The sequence below is a fragment of the Mus caroli genome, unplaced genomic scaffold, assembly GCF_978045245.1.
Source record: "Mus caroli unplaced genomic scaffold, Mus_caroli_1 scaffold_13, whole genome shotgun sequence".
Taxonomy (NCBI): domain Eukaryota; kingdom Metazoa; phylum Chordata; class Mammalia; order Rodentia; family Muridae; genus Mus; species Mus caroli.
In genome coordinates this window covers 69,415,026-69,427,216 of record NW_028227268.1, presented here as the reverse complement: position 1 = coordinate 69,427,216, position 12,191 = coordinate 69,415,026, and the positions used below count along the sequence as shown (strand labels likewise).

The following is a 12,191-nucleotide window of genomic DNA, read 5'->3' as shown; positions in this document are numbered from 1 at the left end:
CCCAAAGGTTGGCTGAAATGCAGCCGGCTCAGGTATTCCCCTGACCTTTAAGGAGTACATCTCTTCTGATGCTAATTCTGCCAGTAGGCAGCTTGAACACGGGCCCACCAGTGTCTTCTCTTGATCCTTTTGTTGGGACACTATACCTGGGTTGGGCCAGCAGCAGGCTGCCCAAACTCCAGCCCAGGCCAAAGAGCATTAATGCTGTTGATAAGTCCGAGACCGTGGCCATCACACTTCCCCAACTCCCACCCCTACCCCAACCTCCACGTCTCCGCAAAAGCTGCGCAGGTCCTGCAAGGGCCTCAAATTTCCCAGAATGTTGAAAATGATTGGAGCTGCAGCATCTCTGCTGCTGGGACACCCGCACATAGCCTTTTCCCTACTCTTTCCTCATACTGAGCCACCCACCCTCTGCAGAGGCCGCAGCATTTGCCTATTGGGTAGTGATGTCAAGATGCACCCTCACCCACTTCCTCCCTCAGGCCAGCAGCGGCCCCTCCATGGCCCCTCTTCTTTCTCAGACTCTTTCCCCACCCGTTTCTTCTCCTCAGCCAGACTCCATCTTCTCACAAATTTCCTGACGCCCTCACTCTTGCAGGGCCTAGTCCTGCCCAGCTCCCTTCCCACTGGGCACAGCATGACAGCTTTCTGTCCACAGTGGAGGTGCCCCCCTCCCCGACCCTCTACAGATCTGGGAACTGGAAATCTGTGTCTGTCCCTTGTGCCCTCCCGGGATTTGAAGTGCCTTGCCCAGCCAAGTGACCCCTGTGGGGCCTCAGTTTCTCAATCTGGAGGACAGGGCAAGGTGGCAGATCCCTTGGAGGTCTCCTGGGGTGAGGAAAGGCTTGGGGAAACACCTTGGGCGCTGCATGGGTGAGTCAACCGCCCCTGCCCCTCAAGACAAGCAGAAGGCATGCGGGGAGCAGTAGGTAGGCGCCCCCCCCCCCCGCGCGTGGGAGAAGGCGCACTGGCGCGGCGATGGCCCGCGGAGATAGGGGCGCGGCCTTATGTAACGGGAGATGGGGTCGATAAGAGGACGCCCGCGCCGCCTCCTCCTTGGTCTCCGGGAAGGCGCGGCCAGAGCTGTCCCCTGGGGAAGTGGCCACCACCCCGTGTGCGAAACGGGACGGTCCCGGCTGGACCGCTGGATCAGTGTCCCAAGCGCCTTTGCGCACCCTCGAACATCGCGCGCCTGCATCTGCCCCTTGCCTCTGCCACCAACACGCCACCAGGAGAGGGGCCACCGCCCCGCTGCAGTGGGAGAATTGAGAACTCCCCTACCCCCGAGGTAGAGTTTCCCTGTGTAGCCCCGAGTATCCTAGAACTCGCTCTGTAGATCAGGCCGGTCTTGAACTCAGATCCACCTGCCTCTGTGTTCCAAGTGCTGGGATTAAAGGCAAATGCCACCACTATTCAGCTTACCCCACCCCACCCCACCCCCACCCCACCCCCGCCTTTGATTTTTTTTTTTTTTTTTTGAGACAAAAGCTAGATTTGCTTAGCTTGCTGGCCTGCAGTTTTAGTATGTCCAACTTGAAGCTACAAAAGCAGCCATGCACACAATCTTAAACATACTGAAACGTGACGATTTAAACACAAGACCCCCCACCCTGTGTGTGTGTGTGTGTGTGTATGTGTGTGTGTGTGTCTGTCTGTCCGTCTGTCTGTCTGTCTTTCTCTGTGTGTGTGTGTGTGTGTGTGTGTGTAAAACTTCATTTTTGTTCTTGAATGTGAACTTTGTAGATGACAATGTCAAAAGGTTGGATGCCCTAAAGTTGGGGCCAGCCTGCTCCAATTATCTATTACACCACAGGAAACCAATATACACAAACTATTGGTGGGCGTGGCCTGGGCTCAGGACACTCATGAGCCCACAGCCTGCAGCTGGGCAGTTTGCAGGTTTCCAAAAGTAACTTGATCGGGAGAATGTTCCTGCCTGCCCCTCTGCTCACCTTGGAACCCGCTGGAATTTCAGGACAGCTCCTGCTGTGTTTCTGGATTGCCCCAGGCACTGGGTCTCTTGCAGAGAAAGGGTGGTAAATTGGCAAGAATGCGGACAGTGTGAGCTGTTTGATTAAGTACAACTGCTTATTCGATTTTCAGAGACGTTTTATTTGCCATGAATTTCAAAAGAAAACCCCAGCAGAGTGGCTCTCAGTTCTCAACAGGGTCTCCCACTCTTAACCCCGGTTGCACTTAGCTTTTAAAGGTGTCTGCAAAACACAAGATCCAGGAAAAGATTCCGCCTTCCTCAGAGCAAAAGGCAGGCAACTGACTACTCAACAGAAAAGGCCAGGTCCCTAACCTGCGGCTTTCGCTTTCCTGCTCCAGCCCACCCTGTGCACTGAATGGTCTGGCTCTGCACCTTGCTAGGACTGGGATTCGGGACATTCAAGGACAGGGCTGGCATTCTACCTCCCTGGCTGTGGCAGATACCTCTCTTCTGCTGGCTTCTGTTAGTCTGTGGCAGTGGGCTTCCTTAGCTTGCAAGTAGGATACAGATCTCAGGTACTACAAGATTTCTTATTATCGTTTGTGTTTTTGGAGTCAAGGTCTCCCTACCTAGACCAGGCTAACCTCAGACTCAGTTCCTCTGCCTGTCCCGTAGTTTCCCTTCCTCCTCACCTCCCCCCTTGCTTCCCTCCCCGCTCTCTTCTTCAGTGAATTTAACCCCAGATTATCCTCCCCAGAAGTCTATCCCGTGGCCTTGGTAGGGAACTACACACTCTGTCCTTGCAGGGCACTTGTGCGCATGCGCACGCGCAGTGCAGGGGCATGCCCTTGTCCCACCCTCTGTTCTCCCAGTCCTTGCTCCCAGCTTTTCCTTTGTCTCTGCGAGAAACCTGTGGGAACTTTCTTTTAGGTTTTTAATTATTTTTGTAGTTAATTTTTTTGGGGGGGTGGGGGTCGAGACAGGGTTTCTCCGTATAGTCCTGGCTGTCCTGGAACTCACTTTGTAGACCAGACTGGCCTCGAACTCAGAAATCCGCCTATCTCTGCCTCCCAAGTGCAGGGATTAAAGGCGTGCGCCACCACCGCCCGGCTCCATTACTTTTTTGAGACAGGGTCTCTCACCGACATCGGACCTTGTTGATATAGGTAGTCTGGTTGACCAGGAAACCCTGGGGTGCAGGCACGCTCCGCCGTGCCGTGCCCAGCCTATAGACGTGAGTGTGGAGGATCCGAACTCAGGCCCTCGTGTTTGCAAAGCAGGCATTTTCCCCACAGTGAGCCACCTCCCCAGCCTTCTGAAGCTTTCTACTGAAAGGTGTATAAAAGGTAAAGTTTGTCAGAACTCATGCATCTAAATATCTTTTATTAATATCAAATAAGTATACAGTTTAGCTAAATATAAAATTTTAGATGGAAATTTTTCAGAATTTTAATCGTCTGTCTTTCTGAGACTCCAGAGCCCAAGTCCTTTTGAATCTATGTCTTCCCTCAGCCTTTCTCTGGAAAGTGAATGGATTTTTCTTGGTCTTTGTGCTCTAATTATCAGTGAGGTGCTTTGGAGCAGCCGATGTTATTTGTTATGATAGACATGAACAAGATCCCTCCTTCCCTCCCTCCCTCCCTCCCTTCCTTCCTTCCGCCTTCCTTCTTTCCTTCCTTCCTTCCTTCCTTCCGCCTTCCTTCCTTCCTTCTTCCTCCCTTCCTCCCTCTCTTCCTTCCTTCCTTCCGCCTTCCTTCTTTCCTTCTTTCCTTCCTTCCTTCCTTCCTTCCTTCCTTCCTTCCTTCCTTCCTTCCTTCTTCCTCCCTTCCTCCTCCCTTCCTCCCTCTCTTCCTTCCTTCCTTCCTTCCTTCCTTCCTTCCTCCTCCCTTCCTCCCTCTCTTCCTTCCTTCCTTCCGCCTTCCTTCTTTCCTTCTTTCCTTCTTTCCTTCTTTCCTTCTTTCCTTCTTTCCTTCCTTCCTTCCTTCTTCCTCCCTTCCTCCTCCCTTCCTCCCTCCCTTCCTTCCTTCCTTCCTTCCTTCCTTCCTTCCTTCCTTCCTTCCTTCCTTCCTTCCTTCCTTCCTCCTCCCTCCCTCCCTTCCTTCCTTCCTTTCCTCACATGTATATACTTTAGAATACACACACGTTGGGCTGGGGGCAGGAGACAATGGACGACCTTTCTCCTCTATTCCCTTTTCTAATTGAACTGCTGTGGGTAGGCTTGCTTGTTTGTGACAATCTAAGAATTTATGGATTGTTTATTTTTTCTCCATACTTAGTCTTTGTTGCCTCCAATATTGATTGATTGTTTGTTTACTGGTATTCATTGACCCAAAGGCCTTGCACATGCCAGGTAAGCACTCTGCTGTTCAGCCATACCCCAGTCCTTTTCTGCGTTTTTTGTTACAGACTTCCCTTGGATTGTAGGTAAGAATGCATTACTAGTTCTGATTGTTCCACCCTTTGTCTGTGTGTCTATAGTTGGAGCTCTGAGGCATATATAGCCCTGTGTGTGTGTGTGTGTGTGCATAGTTGTGTCTCTGAGGCATATGTAATCTTGTGTGTGGGTGGGTAGGTGGGTGAGTGTGGGTGCACATGCACACGTGTGTGGATGCCAGAAGTTGATGTTAGGAGTCTGCAAGGACTCTCGGTAGGCTCTCTCTCTCATTGACACTGAGGCTGGTTCCCTAGAATGGCTGCCAGCTAGCCTGAGGTTGTCCTGCTTCTGCCTCCACAGCGATTGATTAGAGCCACACAGGGACACGCTGGTGATTTACCTGGGTGTTGTGGATCTGACCTTGGTCTTTAGGTTTGTACAGCAAATGCTTTGATTTACCAATAGAGCCACACCCCCAGTTTTCACTGTTAGAAATTAAAGGTTAGGTCCTGTGAGGTTTTTGGTTTTTTGGTTTGATTTGGTTTGGTTTTTTGTTAGTTAGCTAGTTTGTTTGTTTATTTGTTTGTTTGTTTGTTTGTTTGAGTTCCTGGCTAGCTGGAACTCAAATGTTTAGACCATGCTGGCCTGGAACTCAACAGAGAACTACCCACCCTCTGTCTCTTGTGCACTAGAATTGAAGGCATGAAGGCCAGGCGTGGTGGCGCACGCCTTTAGAAGTCATGAGCTACCACGCCCAGGGAGATCCTTTGATTTTTTTTTTTGTTTTTTGTTTTTCTTGTTTTTGTTTTTTTTTTTTGATAAGTTGAACACTTTTTATTTAAACTTATTATAATTTTCTGACAGCAAGCCAGGTAACATAGCCACACCTGTATCTCACCACTCAAGAGACTTAAGGAGGATGGCCATGAGGCTGAGGCCATCTTGTCCTGCCTATGCTGTGAGTCTGCATTTCTGCCTCACTGTTGGGGTGTCAGAACGCCTCCATCAAGCATCTTGGGGAGGTTGAAACACAGGGCCTCAGGCTGCACTTCTTCCTTGCTGCTGGGGTGCTGGGGTGCTGGGTCACTGACACACTGCTCAGGGAAGGCATAACATAGTTTAAGATAAGGGGTTCCAGCCTGTGTTTCTCTGGGTAAGAAATGGCAGAGGCTGGGGCTGAGGCTGTGGTTCTCAAACTCCTGTATACCCAAACAGACTCTGTTGGGCTGAGGAGTTGAGAATGGGGCCTACTGGCCTGCAGCGAGCCCCGGGTGGGGGGTGGGGATCCCGATTAGCTCTGAGTGAGGGCTAGGAGTATGGACAGGCTTTTAAGGGAGACTTAGGTGTGGTTCTGTGTTAAGCACTCATGCTGTGTGACTGAAGCCAGAACTCTCTATCCTGAGAAACACCCCCCCCCCACCCCGGCTTTCCAGACCCCTACTTCGCCCAGGCTCTGGGGGAGCCCTCTATAAACTCGACTTTCAGGGAGTCCTGCACATGCACTCAGGCGGTAGTTTCCGTTTTGCAACTGGCTTCATGACTTGACCTAATGTTCTCAAAGCTTACCCATGCTGCTGTGGGCATCAGAAACTCCTTCCTTTGCCAGGTCAGTATTCAGCAGTATGAAGATCTGTGTGAGTGTGCTCTACTCCTGCCCCTCGGCTGCTGTGCCAACCCTAGCTCTTTGAGAGTGCTTTCAGTTGCTTTGGGTATATTCCAGAGATGCTAATAAAAGACTTATTTGTACTGTGTGTCTGTGTGGTGCATGCCTGTGGGCACCCATGGCTAGAAGAGCATGTCAGGTCCTCTGGAGCCAGGATTACAAGGAGCAGTGAGATATTGTGTGGGTGCTGGGAACTAAGCTTGGTTCTTCTAGAAGAGCAATACAGGTTCTTCACCATCAAGCCATCTCTCTAGCCCCCAAAACACAATTCTTAAGAAATTTTGCCTTTAACTCCGGCTGCTCCAGAGGATCTGATACCTCTGGTCTCTGACGGGACTGGACTCATGTGCACACACCCTCACAGAGACATGTGCACAAACACACATAGGTAAAAATAAAGTATTTAAAAAAATTGTTCTAAATGTCATCATGGTTTTGAGAAAGCAACATTGTTTTGCATTCTACTAACAGTACATGAGAATTCACATTCTCTATACCTCACCCATCATGAGTGTGTGTGTGAGTGTGTGTGTGTGTGTGTGTGTGTGTGTGTTAGAGAGAGGGAGAGGAAGAGGGAAAGGGAGAGGAAGAGGAAGAGGGAAAGGGAAAGGGAGAGAGCAGTCATCCTAACTGTTGTGTTGTGCCTTTGCATATATATGCATATATGTATGTACACCCTACATTCCTGGTGCCTAAAAAGGTCAGAAGAGGGCATCAGATCCCATGAAAGTGGAGTGAGAGACAGTTGTGAGCCAGCTTGGGAATGCTGGGAACCAAACCTGGGTCCTCTTGGGAGTGCGTCCAGTGTATTAACTACTGAGCCATCTCTACAGCCCCATGCTGTGCCTTTCATTTGCACGTCCCTGTTATTTAAGGATGTTGAAACTCACTTGTGGGGTTATTAGCCTCTTTACTTATTTAGATAGGGTTTCATATAACCCAGGTTGCCCTTGAAGTCACTATGTAGCCCAAGCTGCCCCTGAATTACTGACCCTACTTTTTCTACCTCCCAAGTAATTGCATTACAGGTAGAAGCCACCAATCCTAGATTTTATTACCCCCTCCCCCTTTTTATAAAATACAAATTCAAGTTCTTTGCTCACTTTAAAATCAGTTTTTAAGAATTGCCACATTGTGGAGGCTGGCAAGATGGCTAAGTTAAGAACTTAGACATGAAAAAAACACTAGCTGTTCTTGCAGAGGACCCAGGTTCAGTACCCAGCACCCATATGGATTACAATGATCTGTAACTTCAGTTCCAGTAGATCCAGCGCCCCCTCCTGGCCTCCATGGGCACTGCATGCACACGGTGTACACATGAAGGCAGTCATGTACAGAATGTAAAGCCTCATTTTAAACGTTGCTGTATTGTAAGGGTTCCCTACTTATTTGGGCTTCACCTCACGTCACGTGGCTGATTCACTGATGTTTCTCCCCGTGCTGCACATTTCCTTTCTGTTCTATTGACCAGGTCCTTTCATGCACTGGTGTGCTCTGTGTATCTGCATTTCCATTGGCTGCCCAGGCTTCTGGCATATATCTGTTTTTAGATATTTGGCTTGCTAGCACATTTTCATCAGATAGTGCACTGCAGGAGAAGGAAGGGTAATGGAATTTATGAGATAAGGAAGCAGAGGCGGAGTAACTGGGGCAGGAGGGGACCCTCCAGAGGGTCAAGGAGCATAGGGAGGTCTAATGCCACAAGTATACAAGTGTCCTGGAAATACCCGCTACTGTCTGCTGGCCGAGTGTATTAACAGAAATGGGTTGATTTCTGGTTTCCTCAATGCTATCCATGGAAGAGTGACCTTGCAGAATGACCTTGACCGTGTTCCTTTCTCCTTTTCTGTTTTTTTTGTTTTTTGTTTTTGTTTTTTCAAGAGAACGAGACTAAGTTTGGGGGCTGGGAAGATGAGATGGCTCAGTGGCTAAGAGCACTGGTTTGTCTCCCATAGCACCCCCATGGCAGCTCATGTTGTCCAGTTCCAGGGGATCTTCATCTGGATTCAGAAAGCACTGATACATACTACACATACAGGAAGGAATGGAATATCTATTACAGTGATTGCTAGGGATCTGTGAATGGTGCCCACAGGAGTCCTTTTCTGTTTTCTAAAGAAGAGTTTGAAAAAATTGGCGATACTCTACATGCCAGCCAGATATCATGAATGATGACACTGGCCCTGGGCCTTTCTCTGTGGGAAGTGTTTAACTCTTTCTATCTCTCTATCTAGTTACCTACCTACCTGTTTAGAGACAGGGTCTCATGTATCCCAGGTTGCCCTGGAATGTACTATGTGGCCAAGGCTGACTTTGAATTTTCAATCTTCCTACCTCCTCCTACCTTCCTACCCTCAGCCAGACTGCCATGCTTGGCTTATATATATGGTATTTAGGTTGGAACTCAGGGTTCTATGCATGCCAGGCAAGCCCTCTACCAACAGAGCTCTAGCCCCCGGCCCTTTAACCACTGGCCTAGCATCATTACACGTGACCTCTGCGGTGTGTCTGGCTTTGGCATGCATCACTGAGCACTGACTTAGGGTTTTAATTTTTTTTTGACTTTGTGATGGTATAAAAAGCTCCACGTGTGGCATAGAGCTTTCCTTTGTCCATTTACGGTTTGTGTTTTTACACACTTACTGTGTGTGCATGCACATGTGCACATGAGAGCTCAAAGGGTGACTTTGTGGAGTTGGTTCTCCACCTGTACGTGGGTCTCAGGGATGGAACTCAGGTTGTCAGGCTTGTTGGCAAGCCTTTGCCCACTGGCTCATCTCACTGGCCCTAGGAATTACTTCTCATCTTGGATCATGAACTTTTCCTAGGCCAGTCACACTATATGTTCCAATGGTGCAAGCCTAGATGTGGAAACAGCCTTCGCTGCACTGCTGAACAGGACAGCCAGTAGGGCAGGGGTAATTGTTGCCTCTCTGATCGCTATTTCCAGCTCATAGTGTGCTTACAGGGCCATAACTGCTGTCAGCTCAGGGGCATTTACAAGATCACTGCCTGCTGCCGGGACAGACAAACCTGAGCAGGAAGCTAGGTGGTTACTTGAACTACCTAGGTTAGAGACTGTGAGGCCTGGACCAGAGTGCTGCTGGATTTGATGGTAAGGAATGGCTAGATTCTACATGACTTTAAAAAGTAATTTAGCCGGGCAGTGGTGACACATGCCTTTAATCCCAGCACTTGGGAGGCAGAGGCAGGAGGATTTCTGAGTTCAAGGTTAGTCTGGTCTACAGCATGAGTTCCAGGACAGCTAGGGTTACACAGAGAAACCCCGTCTCAAAAATCAAAAACAAAAATAATTTTAAAGTACATTTTATGTATTTCATATGTCCATGTGTATTCATATGCATATGTGGCAGTCAGAGGACCGTTTGTAGGATTTGATTCTCTCTTTCTACCACATTGGGGCCCGGGAATGGAACTCAGGATATCAGGGCGTGACAGCAGGTCCTTTCACCTGCAGAGCCATTTTGCTGGGCCTCTGGAAACCCTCTGAGAGTTGAGTTTTAAACTGAGGGAATGGATGTGAACTGTAAGTTAAAACAAAAGATGCTGGGCTTGTTGAAGAAGTTGGAAGAATGTGCTGTCATTTGGAGTTTCTGGAGGAGTCGTGGGCTGAGTCGTAAGTTTCAGATGTTCGTTAGATAGTTGAGTGTGTTTGGATGCCCAGCTGTCCACAGGCTGCTGGGTCAATCAGTTTAGAAGAGATCTGGACTGCAGACAAACACTGCCGAGCATCAGCATAGAGACTGCTAGAACAGGAGTTCTGGGCCTGCTCACATGCGAGGGCCTGTCCACTGAGCCATCTCTCCAGCCCCTTGTTTTCTCTGAGGATGTAGCTCTGAGGGTCCACACAGCCATGTTCCCCACTAACTGCATAGTCATGCATTCAGGTAGTATATTGATGTGCATCTTACCATGTCTCAGGGGCTCCTTGTGGGATCAAGCCCCCACTGCCCACTGTGGGGGGTGGGTGGGGGGAGGCTGGTTTACCAGTTGGCTCTCACCCTGGCTGACTGCTTTCATCTGAAGCCAGTTCAGGCTTGGAAGAGAACTACCTGTTCTCCCTGACATTAAGGAGTCTGAGATCAATGACTTTTCCCTAGGTGCATCCCTAAAAGATGGAAATCATGCCAGTGCAGAAGCAGACTCGGGCTGGCCAGCAGACCAAGGCATTTGTCGCTATTGGGGACTACAATGGTCATGTTGGTCTTGGTGTTAAGTACTCCAAGGAGGTTGCCACTGTCATTCAAGGGGCCATCTTGGCCAAGCTTTCCATTGTCCCTGTGTGGAGAGGCTACTGGGGGAACAAGATTGGCAAGCTCCACATTGTTCCATGCAAGGTGACAGGCTGCTGTGGCTCTGTGCTGGTGCGTCTCATCCCTGCCCCCAGAGGCACTGGCATTGTCTCTGCTCCTGTGCCCAAGAAGCTACTAATGATGGCCGGTATAGATGACTGCTACACTTCAGCCAGAGGCTGCACTGCCACCCTGGGCAACTTGGCCAAGACCACCTTTGATGCCACCTCTAAGACCTACAGCTGCCTGACCCCAACCTCTGGAAAGAGACCATGCTCACCAAGTCTCCTTATCAGGAATTCACTGATCATCTTGTGAAAACCCACACCAGAGTCTATGTTCAGAGGACCCAGGCTCCAGCTGTGACTACCACATAAGGGTTTTTATACAAGAAAAATAAGTGAACTAAGACTGTTAAAAAAAAAAAAAAAGTTAGACTGAGTTATATTGTGATATTATTGTGAGGTCTTAGGAATTAAAAAGGAAAACTTCATAGCTTAATAGTGTTAACTGACAAGGTTTATTGTGCTGGTTGGTTTGTGTGTGTGTTTCCAACACAACCCAGAGGTGTCTATGAAGAGGGACCTTCAGTTGAGGAACAGCCTCTAACAGAATGGCCTGTGGGCAAGTCTGCAAGGCATTTTCTTTTTTTTCGTTTTCTTTCTTCTTTCTTTCTTTCTTTCTTTCTTTCTTTCTTTCTTTCTTTCTTTCTTTCTTTCTTTTTTGGTTTTTTGAGATAGGGTTTCTCTGTATAGCTCTGGCTGTCCTGGAGCTCACTTTGTAGACCAGGCTGGCCTCGAACCTGAGTTCGAAAATCTGCCTGCCTCTGCCTCCCAAGTGCTGGGATTAAAGGAGTTTGCTGCCACGCCCATCGCGAGGCATTTTCTTGATTCATGATGGATGCTCAAGAATCCAGCTCACTATGGGTGGTACCATCCTTGGTAGAGGGGCCCGAGTTGTATAGGAAAGTAAACCGAGCAAGTCATGGGCGAAAACCAGTTGTGTTTATCCTTGCAGGTCTTCTGCCTCAGTTCCTGTGGTGAGCATCTGTACTGGCTGTCACTAGGAAGGGTAAGTCAAATAACCCTTTCTTCCCAAAGTTGGTTTTGGTCAGTGTTTTATCACAGCCAGAAAGGGAACTAGGACCAAGGGTGCGAGCAAGCCAAAACTGAGGCTAAGGAATACTGACTGAAGCGGGACGAGACTGATGAACGAGGACTTCCATGTGCCAGTGCTTAGCTAGTACTGACTGCTGTTCAGGCTCATAAATATGAAATCACTGATCTTTTGGCACAACCCTACAACACAACCAAGATTTCCTTTCACAGGTGGGTGACACAGAGGTCAGAGGGTGACTATTTTTCCCAGGGCTGCTCAGCCATCAAGCAGTGGCATTCAGGATTTAAGCCCGTGGGTGACTGACTAGAAAGGCACCCATTCCACTTCAAAGCATGCTGGATGGGGGTTGAGTGAAAGCAGCTCTCAAAGACTCGGTATCCTGTGTGCTGAAATCTGAAACTGGGTGCCGCTCTCATTTCATACTTCGCTTTTTCTCTTCTTTCTTTTCTTTCCCGTAGCCTTGCGTATCTGGGAACTATGTAGACCAGGCTGACCTTGAGTTCAGAGACCTACCTGCCTCTGGGATTTAAAGGTGTGCATCTCTCCTGGCTACGGCCTTTTCCCCATCACTGCAGTCAGGGCCTCTATAGCTTACTGGCAGATGCTACCTGGCTTATGTGTTCTATTACACACTGTTGCCTTTATGTTCAGACTCCACGACAAGGAAATATTTGTTAGGTATCTGCCCGGTGGACCTGTCTTCAACTTTGCTGTGGTGGTTAATGGGCAGTCTTATTTTCTGGACCTTCTTGTGTTCTTGGGATAGACAGTCTGGTCACTGATTAG

General features: G+C 48.9%; 1 pseudogene; it reads left to right on the top strand.

Annotated features, from left to right (window-relative positions):
• Window positions 1-916: 916 nt before the first annotated feature.
• Window positions 917-10,663, top strand: LOC110304483 (small ribosomal subunit protein uS5 pseudogene; annotated as a pseudogene).
• Window positions 10,664-12,191: the final 1,528 nt, after the last annotated feature.